Genomic DNA, 12,257 nt, shown 5'->3' on the forward strand with positions numbered 1-12,257 from the left:
TCTCGGAAATGCTGAGAACATATAGTGCTCCATTTAGACGCACGCCAATTCTTCCTCCTCACGGCATTCTCCCACAGAGCTTTCCGACTTTCATTTTTAGGAAATCTAAAATCATACAGGAGAAAAACACGCTATAGTACAAGTACCGATGTAGCACACGTTCATTCACAATGAAGTCGTAAAATCACACTTAACGAGACAACTTACACATGAAATGTTATTCCCTTCGATTTCGCATCACAATCAGAACGATTCGTACATCCGAACACCACACAAGCCACCATAATAGCGCAAAATCCTTCCAAAAGCGAGCGACAAGCCTATGCACACAACCTTACAGCAGCAATGTTTTGGTCGGATTGAGATGGCTACCCTCGGCTTCACATAGCTTCCCAGCTGTGACGTCACGGCGTCTCCCTCTGTTCTTACAGGGTGTTTCAAAAATGACCGGTATATTTGAAACGGCAATAAAAACTAAACGAGCAGCGATAGAAATACCCCGTTTGTTGCAATATGCTTGGGACAACAGTACATTTTCAGGCGGACAAACTTTCGAAATTACAGTAGTTATAATTTTCAACAACAGATGGCGCTGCGGTCTGGGAAACTCTATAGTACGATATTTTCCACATATCCACCATGCGTAGCAATAATATGGCGTAGTCTCTGAATGAAATTACCCGAAACCTTTGACAACGTGTCTGGCGGAATGGCTTCACATGCAGATGAGATGTACCGCTTCAGCTGTTCAATTGTTTCTGGATTCTGGCGGTACACCTGGTCTTTCACGTGTCCCCACAGAAAGAAGTCACAGGGGTTCATGTCTGGCGAATAGGGAGGCCAATCCACGCCGCCTCCTGTATGTTTCGGATAGCCCAAAGCAATCACACGATCATCGAAATATTCATTCAGGAAATTAAAGACGTCGGTCGTGCGATGTGGCCGGGCACCATCTTGCATAAACCACGAGGTGTTCGCAGTGTCGTCTAAGGCAGTTTGTACCGCCACGAATTCACGAAGAATGTCCAGATAGCGTGATGCAGTAATCGTTTCGGATCTGAAAAATGGGCCAATGATTCCTTTGGAAGAAATGGCGGCCCAGACCAGTACTTTTTGAGGATGCAGGGACGATGGGACTGCAACATGGGGCTTTTCGGTTTATTGACGAAGCCGTCCAGGTAAAAATAAGCTTCGTCAGTAAACCAAATGCTGCCCACATGCATATCGCCGTCATCAATCCTGTGCACTATATCGTTAGCGAATGTCTCTCGTGCAGCAATGGTAGCGGCGCTGAGGGGTTGCCGCGTTTGAATTTTGTATGGATAGAGGTGTAAACTCTGGCGCACGAGAGGATACGTGGACGTTGGCGTCATTTGGACCGCAGCTGCAACACGGCGAACAGAAACCCGAGGCCGCTGTCGGATCACCTGCTGCACTAGCTGCGCGTTGCCCTCTGTGGTTGCCCTACGCGGTCGCCCTACCTTTCCAGCATGTTCATCCGTCACGTTCCCAGTCCGTTGAAATTTTTCAAACAGATCCTTTATTGTATTGCTTTTCGGTCCTTTGGTTACATTAAACCTCCGTTGAAAACTTTGTCTTGTTGCAACAACACTGTGTTCTAGGCGGTGGAATTCCAACACCAGAAAAATCCTCTGTTCTAAGGAATAAACCATGTTGTCCACAGCACACTTGCACGTTGTGAACAGCACACGCTTACAGCAGAAAGACGACGTACAGAATGGCGCACCCACAGACTGCGTTGTCTTCTATATCTTTCACATCACTTGCAGCGCCATCTGTTGTTGAAAATTGTAACTACTGTAATTTCGAAAGTTTGTCCGCCTGAAAATGTACTGTTGTCCCAAGCATATTGCAACAAACGGTGTATTTCTATCGCTGCTCGTTTAGTTTTTATTGCCGTTTCAAATATACCGGTCATTTTTGAAACACCCTGTACCTCCCTGCTCTCTAGTGGTTTAGCGCGACAGCCATCTAGTGGTAGAACGGGTGAAACTACGAAAACTAGCCGACACATTAACCGGGCGCCAGAATAGACAGCAGTTCTAAACTATCGTCAATTCGCGCGTGCGCACCAGGCAGCGATAACTCGCTCATGTACAGAAGGGTGTAACTCAGTTGTTTCTGTTTTTTATTTGCTTATTGTCCGCTGTCTAGTAGCTAATTTCAGATTTTCTTGGTGATATTTCGTGTTTTTTTCAGTAAGATGGTTTTCATAAATGCAGAAAAAACTTTTTTTTTTGCGTGTTGGCTTCCTTTTATACTAGCTCTTTGTGAAAGCATTTTATTCTTTTGATTACATCGTATTATAGAAATGAGACGAGGAAATAGGCGTTAAGCGTCTTAATCCAATCATACAGTGCAGGAAAGGTGTATGTATTATCCGCTGCATCCTAATAAGATACGTGGGATATCGTTTCTTTCCGAGTAATATGCATATAACGTTACCCAGTGATTTTCGATTTGTATAAATAGCAAATAAAATCAATTTTTAATAACAGTTCCAAATTTCGTCCCCAGAACGGAAACAGGGACGAAATTACGAATATCCACAGATATACTATAATATCCGCTAGAACAACATAGGCCAAAAACCCTATAGTGATTACAGACCAGAAATTACGAGGGTTGTTTTTTAAGTAAGGGCCGTTCGCGCGTATAGTCCCGTAGTTCGCGCGGACGCCGCAACAAGCCACCGCGCCACTTGCCGGCATCCTTCCCGTTCACACTCATGCAAGTTGCAGCTCTGTAGCTGACGTGTACGCATCGCTGTGCTGCTTTATAATGTTTACGATTATTGAATCGCCGGCCGCGTGTGAGACACGGTCAGTGATACGTTTTTTGAGCGCGAGAAGCCTATCAGCTGCAGCAATTCATCGTCAGTTAACAGAAGTTTATGGCTCGAATGCAATGAGTGAAGGTAAAGTGCGTCAAAGGGTTAGAGAGTTTAAAAATGGCCGTCAAAAGGTCCATGACGAAGAACGCTCAAGCCGGCCCTCTGTGATCACTGATGATTTGGTGGCCTCAGTCGAAACAAAGATTCGTGAGGACAGAAGATTCACAATTTCCACTCTTTCTTTGGAATTTCCACAAGTTTCAAGGTCGGTTTTGTACAAAATTGTGTCTGAAAACCTAAACTTTAAGAAACTGTGTTCTCGGTGGGTACCCAAACTCCTCACAGAGGACCACAAAGGGAAGAGATTTGCCACTTCATTGGGCTTTTTGATTCGTTACGAGGAAGAAGGGGATGACGTGTTGAGTCAAATTGTCACTGGAGATGAAACGTGGGTATCCCAAATCACTCCCGAAAGCGAGAGACAGTCGATGGAATGGCGACACACAACCTCACCCGTCAAGGTCAAAGCCAAACAGACGCTGTCAAAGCGCAAGATTATGGCAACTGTGTTCTGAGACCGGCGCGGTGTTTTGCTAGTGGACTTTATGCCACGAGGAACGACAGTCAACTCGGATGCCTACTGTGCAACTCTAAAGAAGCTCCGCAGAGCAATTCAAACAAAAGGCGCGGCATGCTGACAAAATGAGTTTTGCTCCTGCACGATAACGATAGGCCTCACACCTCTCAAAAGACTCGGGATTTGATTGATTCTTTTGGCTGGGAAGTTTTGGACCATGCACCATACAGCCCCGACCTTGCTACCTTTTCCGGTACCTGAAACACCATCTTGGCGGGCAGCGCTTCAAATGACGACTATGAAGTGAAAGCGGCCGTGAACTCTTGGCTGTCGGAGCAGGCGGCCGAATTCTTTGAAGAGGGAATTAAAAACTTAGTTGTACGCTATGACAAGTGCTTAAATAAACAAGGGAAGTATGCAGAAAAATAGGTAAAAGTGTGTAGAATCAGAAAATAAAAGTTTTACAAAAGTATTTGTATCTTATTTTTAAAAATAAAAACGGCCCTTACTTAAAAAACAACCCTCGTACAACACACGACTGGAATACACCCAATGTTTCAACAGCTTCCCGGGTTCGATTCCCGGCGGGGTCAGGGATTTTCTCTGCCTCGTGATGGCTGGGTGTTGTGTGATGTCCTTAGGTTAGTTAGGTTTAAGTAGTTCTAAGTTCTAGGGGACTGATGACCATAGATGTTAAGTCCCATAGTGCTCAGAGCCGTTTGAACCATTTTTTTTTTCAACAGCAGTCGTTGTTGATACAAGAAACTCCAGGCTGACAATCCGACTGCTACTCTAAGTAACCTCAGGATAAAAAAAATTAATTCCCTCTAACACGCATGCTAGATATGCTCCATACACCCAAGTCTCTCAGCAAAACGATGGACTTAGGTCACGCGTGCACATGCACCTAAACATTTGTTACCAACTGTCCAAATGTGCAAACCGAAATTTCCTAACCGGACAAAATTAGCAGCAGGGACGATATTATGGGTCTTTACCTTACACACTGAAGGGCCAAAGAAACTGGTACGAGTTCCTAATATTGCGTAGCGCCCCAGCGAGCACGCAGAAGTGCCGCATGGACTCGACTAATGTCTGAAGCAGCGCTGGAGGGAACTGACACCGTGAATTTCGTGTATTTCGTACTTTTATTCTTTGACGATAGCGTCATATTATGAACGCTGATTGGCAGTTGTGAAGTAGTGTGAGAGGAAGTAGGCGGAGCCTCTGCATGTTTAAGCTCATGCTCAGCACTCATAACCATCAGATGACTTCGTAGCAGCTCAGCAGAGCTCCACCTACCATCCTCAAAGGAAGCCATGGGTATAATAAGTTGTTTTTTTTCCATCAGTCTACTGACTGGTTTGATACGGCCCCCCCACGAATTCCTTTCCTGTGCTAACCTCTTCATCTCAGAGTAGCACTTGCAACCTACGTCCTCAATCATTTGCTTGACGTATTCCAATCTCTGTCTTCCTCTACAGTTTTTGCCCTCTACAGCTCCCTCTAGTACCATGGAAGTCATTCCCCCATGTCTTAGCAGATGCCCTATCATCCTGTCCCTTCTCCTTATCAGTGTTTTCCACATATTCCTTTCCTCTCCGATTCTTCGTAGAACCTCCTCATTCCTTACCTTATCAGTCCACCCAATTTTCAACATTCGTCTATAGCACCACATCTCAAATGCTTCGATTCTCTTGTGTTCCGGTTTTCCCACAGTCCATGTTTCACTACCATACAATGCTGTACTCCAGACGTACATCCTCAGAAATTTCTTCCTCAAATTAAAGCCGGTATTTGATATTAGTAGACTTCTCTTGGCCAGAAATGCCTTTTTTGCCCTAGCGAGTCTGCTTTTGATGTCCTCCTTGCTCCGTCCGTCATTGGTTATTTTACTGCCTAGGTAGCAGAATTCCTTGACTTCGTGACCATCAATCCTGATGTTAAGTTTCTCGCTGTTCTCATTTCTACTACTTCTCATTAGCTTCGTCTTTCTCCTTCAAACCATACTGTGTACTCATTAGACTGTTCATTCCGTTCAGCAGATCATTTAATTCATCTTCACTTTCACTCTGGACAGCAATGCCATCAGCGAATCGTATCATTGATATCCTTTCACCTTGTATTTTAATTCCACTCCTGAATCTTTCTTTCCATCATTGCTTCCTCGATGTACAGATTGAAGAGTAGGGGCGAAAGGCTACAGCCTTGTCTTACACCCTTCTTAATACGAGCACTTCGTTCTTGATCGTCCACTCTTATTATTCCCTCTTGGTTGTTGTACATACTGTATATGACCCGTCTCTCCCTATAGCTTACCCTTACTTTTTTCAGAATCTCGAACAGCTTGCACCATTTTATATTGTCGAACGCTTTTTCGAGGTTGACAAATCCTATGAAAGTGTCTTGATTTTTCTTTAGCCGTGCTTCCATTATTAGCCGTAACGTCAGAATTACCTCTCTCGTCCCTTTACTTTTCCTAAAGCCAAACTGATCGTCACCTAGCGCATTCTCAATTTTCTTTTCCATTCTTCTGTATATTATTATTGTAAGCAGCTTCGACGCATGAGCTGTTAAGCTGATTGTGCGATAATTCTCGCACTTGTCAGCTCTTGCCGTCTTCGGAACTGTGTGGATGATGCTTTTCCGAAAGTCAGATGGTATATCGCCAGACTCATATATTCTACACACCAACGTGGTCGTTTTATTTTATCTTGTTAAAGTTTTGTCGTCATTAGACACTCTTCAGTTTATTTTAAGATTTGTCTCTAGTATTTTCTAAAATTAATTCACAGGTCTGAAGATGGTTACATAAATATAACCGAAACCGGTCACCTATGTTATTGAGACATAAGTGTTGTGATCAAGACTGAACTTTAGTTAAAATATAAGACTCGGCTAATGTGTGAAGTAGTGCTGGAGGGAACTGACACCATGAATCCTGCAGGGCTGTCCACAAATCCGTAAGAGTACGAGGGAGTGGAGATCTCTTCTGAACAGCACGTTCCAAGGCGTCCCAGATATGCTCAATAATGTTCATATCCGGGGAGTTTGGTGGCCAGCGGAAGTGTTTAAACTCAGAAGAGTAGGTCTGGAGCCACTCTGTAGCAATTGTGGACGTGTGGAGTGTCGCATTGTCCTGCTGGAGACACGATTGGATGCAGGGGATCAGAGTCCTATGTAGACGTATCAGGGGTCCCATATCACTCCAACTGCACACCCCCCACACCATTACAGACTCTCCACCAGCTGTCCCCTGCTGACATGCAGGGTCCACGGGTTTATGAACTTGTCTCCATACCCATTAACGTCCATCCGCCAGATACAATTTGAAACGAGACCTGTCCCTCGACGCAACACGTCTCCAGTCATCAACAGTCCAATGTCGGTGTTGACGGGCCCAGGCGAGGCGTAAAGCTTTGCGTCGTCCAGTCATCGAACATACACCAGTGGGACTTCGGCCCCGAAAGCCCACATCGATGATGTTTCGTTGATAGCCCATCATTGAAATCTGCAGCAATTTGTGGAAGAGTTGCTTTTCTGTCATATTCAACGATTCTCTTCAGTCGTCGTTGGCTCCGTTCTTTCGGAATCTTTTCGCAGCCGCAGCGATGTCGGAGGTTTGATGTTTTACTGGATTCCTGATATTCACGGTACACTCATGAAATGGCCGTACAGGAAAATCCACACTTCCTCGCTACCTCCGAGATGCTGTGTCCCATCTCTCGTGCGCCGACTGCAACACCACGTTCAAACTCACTTAAATCTTGATAATATGCCATTGTAGCAGCAGTAACCGATATCACAAATGCTCCACATGTTATCTTATACAGGGTGGACATTGATTGTGTCCGGGCCAAATATCTCACAAAATAAGCACCAAACGCAAAAACTACAAAGAAGGAAACTCGCCTAGCTTGAAGGGGCAAACTAGATGATGCTATTCTTGGCTCGCTAGATAGCGCTGCCATAGGTCAAACGGATACCAACTGCGTTTTTTTTAAACTAGGAACCACCATTTTTATTACATTTTCGTGTACTTTGTAAAGAAATATGAATGTTTCATTTGGACCGCTTTCTTCGCTTTGTGATAGATGGCGCTTTAATAGTCACAAACGTATAAGTACGTGGTATCACGTAACATTCCGCCAGTGCGGACGGTATTTGCTTCGCGATACATGACCCGTGTTAAAATGGACCGTTTACCAATTGCAGAAAAGGTCGATATCGTGTTGATGTACGGCTGTTATGATGAAAATGCACAACGGGCGTGTGTTATGTATGCTGCTCGGTATCCTGGACGACATCATCCAAGTGTCCGGACCGTTCGCCGGATAGTTACGTTATTTAAGGAAACAGGAAGTGTTCAGCCACGTGTGAAACGTCAACCCCGACCTGCAACAAATGATGATGCCCAAGTAGGTGTTTTAGCTGCTGTCGCGGCTAATCCGCACATCGGTAGCTGACAAACGGCGCGAGAATCGGGAATCTCAAAAACGTCGGTGTTGAGAATGCTACATCAACATCGATTGCACCCGTACGATATTTCTATGCACCAGCAGTTGCATAGCGACAACTTTGAACGTCGTTTACAGTTCTCCCACTGGGCACAAGAGAAATTACGGAACGATGACAGATTTTTTGCACGCGTTCTATTTAACGACGAAGCGTCATTCACCAACAGCGGTAACGTAAACCGGCATAATATGCACTGTTGGGCAACAGAAATATCCACGATGGCTGCGACAAGTGGAACATCAGCGACCCTAGAGGGTTAATGTATGGTGCGGCATTATGGGAGGAAGGATAATTGGCCCCCATTATTTCGATGGCAATCTAAATATTGCAATGTATGCTGATTTCCTACGTAATGTTCCACCGATGTTACTACAAGATGTTTCACTGCATGACAGAATGGCGATGTACTTCCAACATGATGGATGTCCGGCACATAGCTCGCGTGCGGTTGAAGCGGTATTGAATAGCATATTTCATGACATGTGGATTGGTAGTCGAAGCACCATACCGTGGCCCGCACGTTCACCGGATCTGACGTCCCCGGATTTCTTTCTGTGGAGAAAGTTGAAGGATATTTGCTATCGTGATCCAGCGACAACGCCTGACAACATGCGTCAGCGCATTGTCAATGCACGTGCGAACGTTACGGAAGGCGAACTACTCGCTGTTGAGAGTAATGTCGTTACACGTATTGCCAAATGCATTGAGGTTGACGGACATAATTTTGAGCATTTATTGCATTAATGTGGTATTTACAGGTAATCACGCTGTAACAGCATGCGTTCTCATAAATGATAAGTTCACAAAGGTACATGTATCACATTGGAACAACCGAAACGAAATGTTCAAAGGTACCTACGTTCTGTATTTTAATTTAAAAAACCTACCTGTTACCAACGGTTCGTCTAATATTGTGAGCCATATGTTTGCGACTATTACAGCGCCATCTATCACAAAGCGAAAAAAGTGGTCCAACTAAAACATTCATATTTCTGTACGTACTACACATAATAAAAATGGGGTTCGTATTTTTAAAAAACGCAGTTGATATCCGTTTGACCTATGGCAGCGTCATCTAGCGGTCCAACCATAGCGCCATCTGGTTTCCGCCTTCAATCTAGACAAGTTTCCTTCTTTGTAGTTTTTTCGTTTGATGGTCATTTCGTGAGACATTTGGCCCGGTCACGATCAATGGACGACGCTGTATAACCTTCCAAAAGCTATCTCGTACTGTAACCTTTCAATAATGAACTGACTGTGACTCTAAACTTGTAAATCTGGACGTCAGCATAGCTGCGTCATGTCCCTGAAAAATCATTATGAATAAACTGAAAATTTTTACCTGGATAACGCATATATATTTGCTCCTGTAAGAAATTTTTCTGGCACACCCCAGAGCAATGCTGGCCACTATATTTTGTTATGTATGAAAAACAACTGATTTTATTTGCGATAACTGGCATGAGTATGGATAGGAGAAATTATTAAAAACTTTAAACTGTCAAAAGTTATCTTTATAAGAAAGATTATTATCGAAAGATTTTTGAAAACGAAACTTCCTGGCAGGTTAAAACTCTGCGCTGGACCGAGACTCGAACTCGGGACCTTTGCCTTTCGCGGGAAAGTGCTCTACCAACTGAGCTACCCAAGCACGACTGACGCCCCGTCCTCACAGCTTTACTTCTGCCAGTACCTCGTCTCCTACCTTCCAAACTTTACAGAAGCTCTCCTGCGAACCTTGCAGAACTAGCACTCCTGAAAGAAAGGGTGTTGCGGAGACGTGGCTTAGCCACAGCCTAGGGGATGTTTCCAGTATGAGATTTTCACCCTGCAGCGGAGTGTGCGCTGATATGAAACTTCCTGGCAGATTAAAACTGTGTGCCGGACCGAGACTCGAACTCGGGACCTTCGCAGGAGAGCTTCTGTAAAGTTAGGAAGGCAGGAGACGAGGTACTGGCAGAAGTAAAGCTGTGAGGACGGAGCGTGACTCGTGCTTGGGTAGCTCAGTTGGTAGAGCACTTGCCCGCGAAAGGCAAAGGTCCCGAGTTCGAGTCTCGGCCCAGCGCAGAGTTTTAATCTGCCAGGAAGTTTCATATAAGCACACACTCCGCTGCAGAGTGAAAATCTCATTCTGGATTTTTGAAAACATTTACAGGGGACTTTGATATAACAATAGTACAAAAATCAGTTGTAGCAACTAACATATGCGCGCGACAATAAAGAACAATATCATTTTGCTTCTACCTTATACTACATCGCTCGGGCACCACCATCGTTCTCCACGACCAGCCTTGGTAATTCCATAACTCTACTGCTCTTCTCGAGCTGCGAAACACCACTACTGGACTGCACTGTCCGAACTCCAGGACACAAGTGCTCTCTGTGAGCTGTCCAACTCGACAACCCGCTCTCTACGAGCGACCTCACCCAACCGCCCGACTGCGAGCCACTACTACTACACTACTGGCCATTAAAATTGTTACACCACGAAGATGACGTGCTACAGACGCGAAATTTAAGCGACAGGAAGAAGATGCTGTGATATGCAAATGAATAGCTTTTCAGAGCATTCACACAAGGTTGGCGCCGGTGGCGACGCCTACAACGTGCTGACACGAGGAAAGTTTCCAGCCGATTTCTCATACACAAACAGCAGTTGACCGGTGTTGCCTGGTGAAAGGTTGTTGTGATGCCTCGCGTAAGGAGGAGAAATGCGTACCGTCACGTTTCCGACTTTGATAAAGGTCGGATTGTAGCCTATCGCGATTGCGGTTTATCGTATCGCGACATTGCTGCTCGCATAGGTCGAGATCCGATGACTGTTAGCAGAATATGGAATCGGTGGGTTCAGGAGGGTAATACGGAACGCCGTGCTGGATCCCAACGGCCTCGTATCACTAGCAGTCGAGATGACAGGCATCTTATCCGCACGGCTGCAACGGATCGTGCAGCCACGTCTCGATCCCCGAGTCAACAGACGGGGACGTTTGCAAGACAACAACCATCTGCACGAACAGTTCGACGACGTTTGTAGCAGCACAAACTATCAGCTGCGAGACTGTGGCTGCGGTTACCCTTGACGCTGCATCACAGACAGGAGCGCCTGCGATGGTGTACTCGACGACGAACCTGGGTGCACCAATGGCAAAACGTCATTTTCTCGGATGAATCCAGGTTCTGTTTACAGCATGATGATGGGCGCATCCGTCTTTGCGACATCGTGGTGAACGCACATTGGAAGCGTGTATTCGTCATCGCCATACTGGCGTATCACCCGGCGTGACGTTATAGGGTGCCATCGGTTACACGTCTCGGTCACCTCTTGTTCGCATTGACGGCACTTTGAACAGTTGAGGTTACATTTCAGATGTGTTACGACCCGTGGCTCTGTCCTTCATTCGATCCCTGCGAAACCCTACGTTTCAGCAGGATAATGCACGACCGGATGTTGCAGGTCCAGTACGGGCCTTTCTGGATGCAGAAAATGTTCGACTGCTGCCCTGGCCTGCACACTCTGCAGATCTCTCACCAACTGAAAACGTCTGGTCAATGGTGGCCGAGCAACTGGCTCGTCACAATACGCCAGTCACTACTCTTGATGACCTGTGGTATCGTGTTGAAGCTGCATGGGCAGCTGTACCTGGACACGCCATCCAAGCTCTGTTTGACTCAATGCCCAGGCGTATCGAGGCCGTTATTATGGCCAGATGTGGTTGTTCTGGGTAGTGATTTCTTACGATCTATGCTCCCAAATTTCGTGAAAATGTAATCACATGTCAGTTCCAGCATAATATATTTGTCCAATGAATACCCGTTTATCATCTGAATTTCTTCTTGGTGTAGCAATTTTAATGGCCAGTAGTGTACTACTTAGCCGACACTGCTCTCTGGTCTGCAGTTCTGTTGTAACCTACATATTGCAGGCAGTGCGTGAGCAAGCCATCGAAGTTACATCTGCTCGAGTGCGCTGGGAATAAATTACTTGATCATGGACCTCTTACAACACAATACAAGCTTCCCACCCGTGCAAGAATTATAACGTTACATTTTGTTCCATTAATATCGGTTACCGAAGAGTGTTTACATTTTTTGGACCTCTCTGTATATAACACTAGATCGGGGCTTAACAAGTGGCCGGTTTTGAGCGCGAGTACTCGCGTCTGCTCAGGCACGTGCTCGCGAGCAGGTGCAAGGTCGCGGAGTAAGGAGGGAGGGGAAATGCGCGCTCACGTTTGAATAGGGCCGCAGCGTGCCTATTGAATTCGCGCCGACTGTGTAACGTTTAAAATACTTCGATCAGCTCTTAAC

At 45.6% G+C, this 12,257-nt stretch overlaps 1 protein-coding gene and 1 non-coding gene across 4 annotated transcripts in view; both read left to right on the forward strand.

Moving 5' to 3' along the window:
* Positions 1-12,257, forward strand: part of LOC126427381 (neprilysin-2) — a 617,471-nt gene that overhangs the window by 29,840 nt on the left and 575,374 nt on the right. The gene's annotated exons all lie outside the window — the stretch shown is intronic.
* On the forward strand, positions 9,942-10,016 carry Trnas-cga (transfer RNA serine (anticodon CGA)). The gene has a single exon. It is a non-coding gene; the product is annotated as a tRNA-Ser (tRNA).

This window comes from Schistocerca serialis, chromosome 11 (assembly GCF_023864345.2).
Source record: "Schistocerca serialis cubense isolate TAMUIC-IGC-003099 chromosome 11, iqSchSeri2.2, whole genome shotgun sequence".
Lineage (NCBI taxonomy): Eukaryota > Metazoa > Arthropoda > Insecta > Orthoptera > Acrididae > Schistocerca > Schistocerca serialis.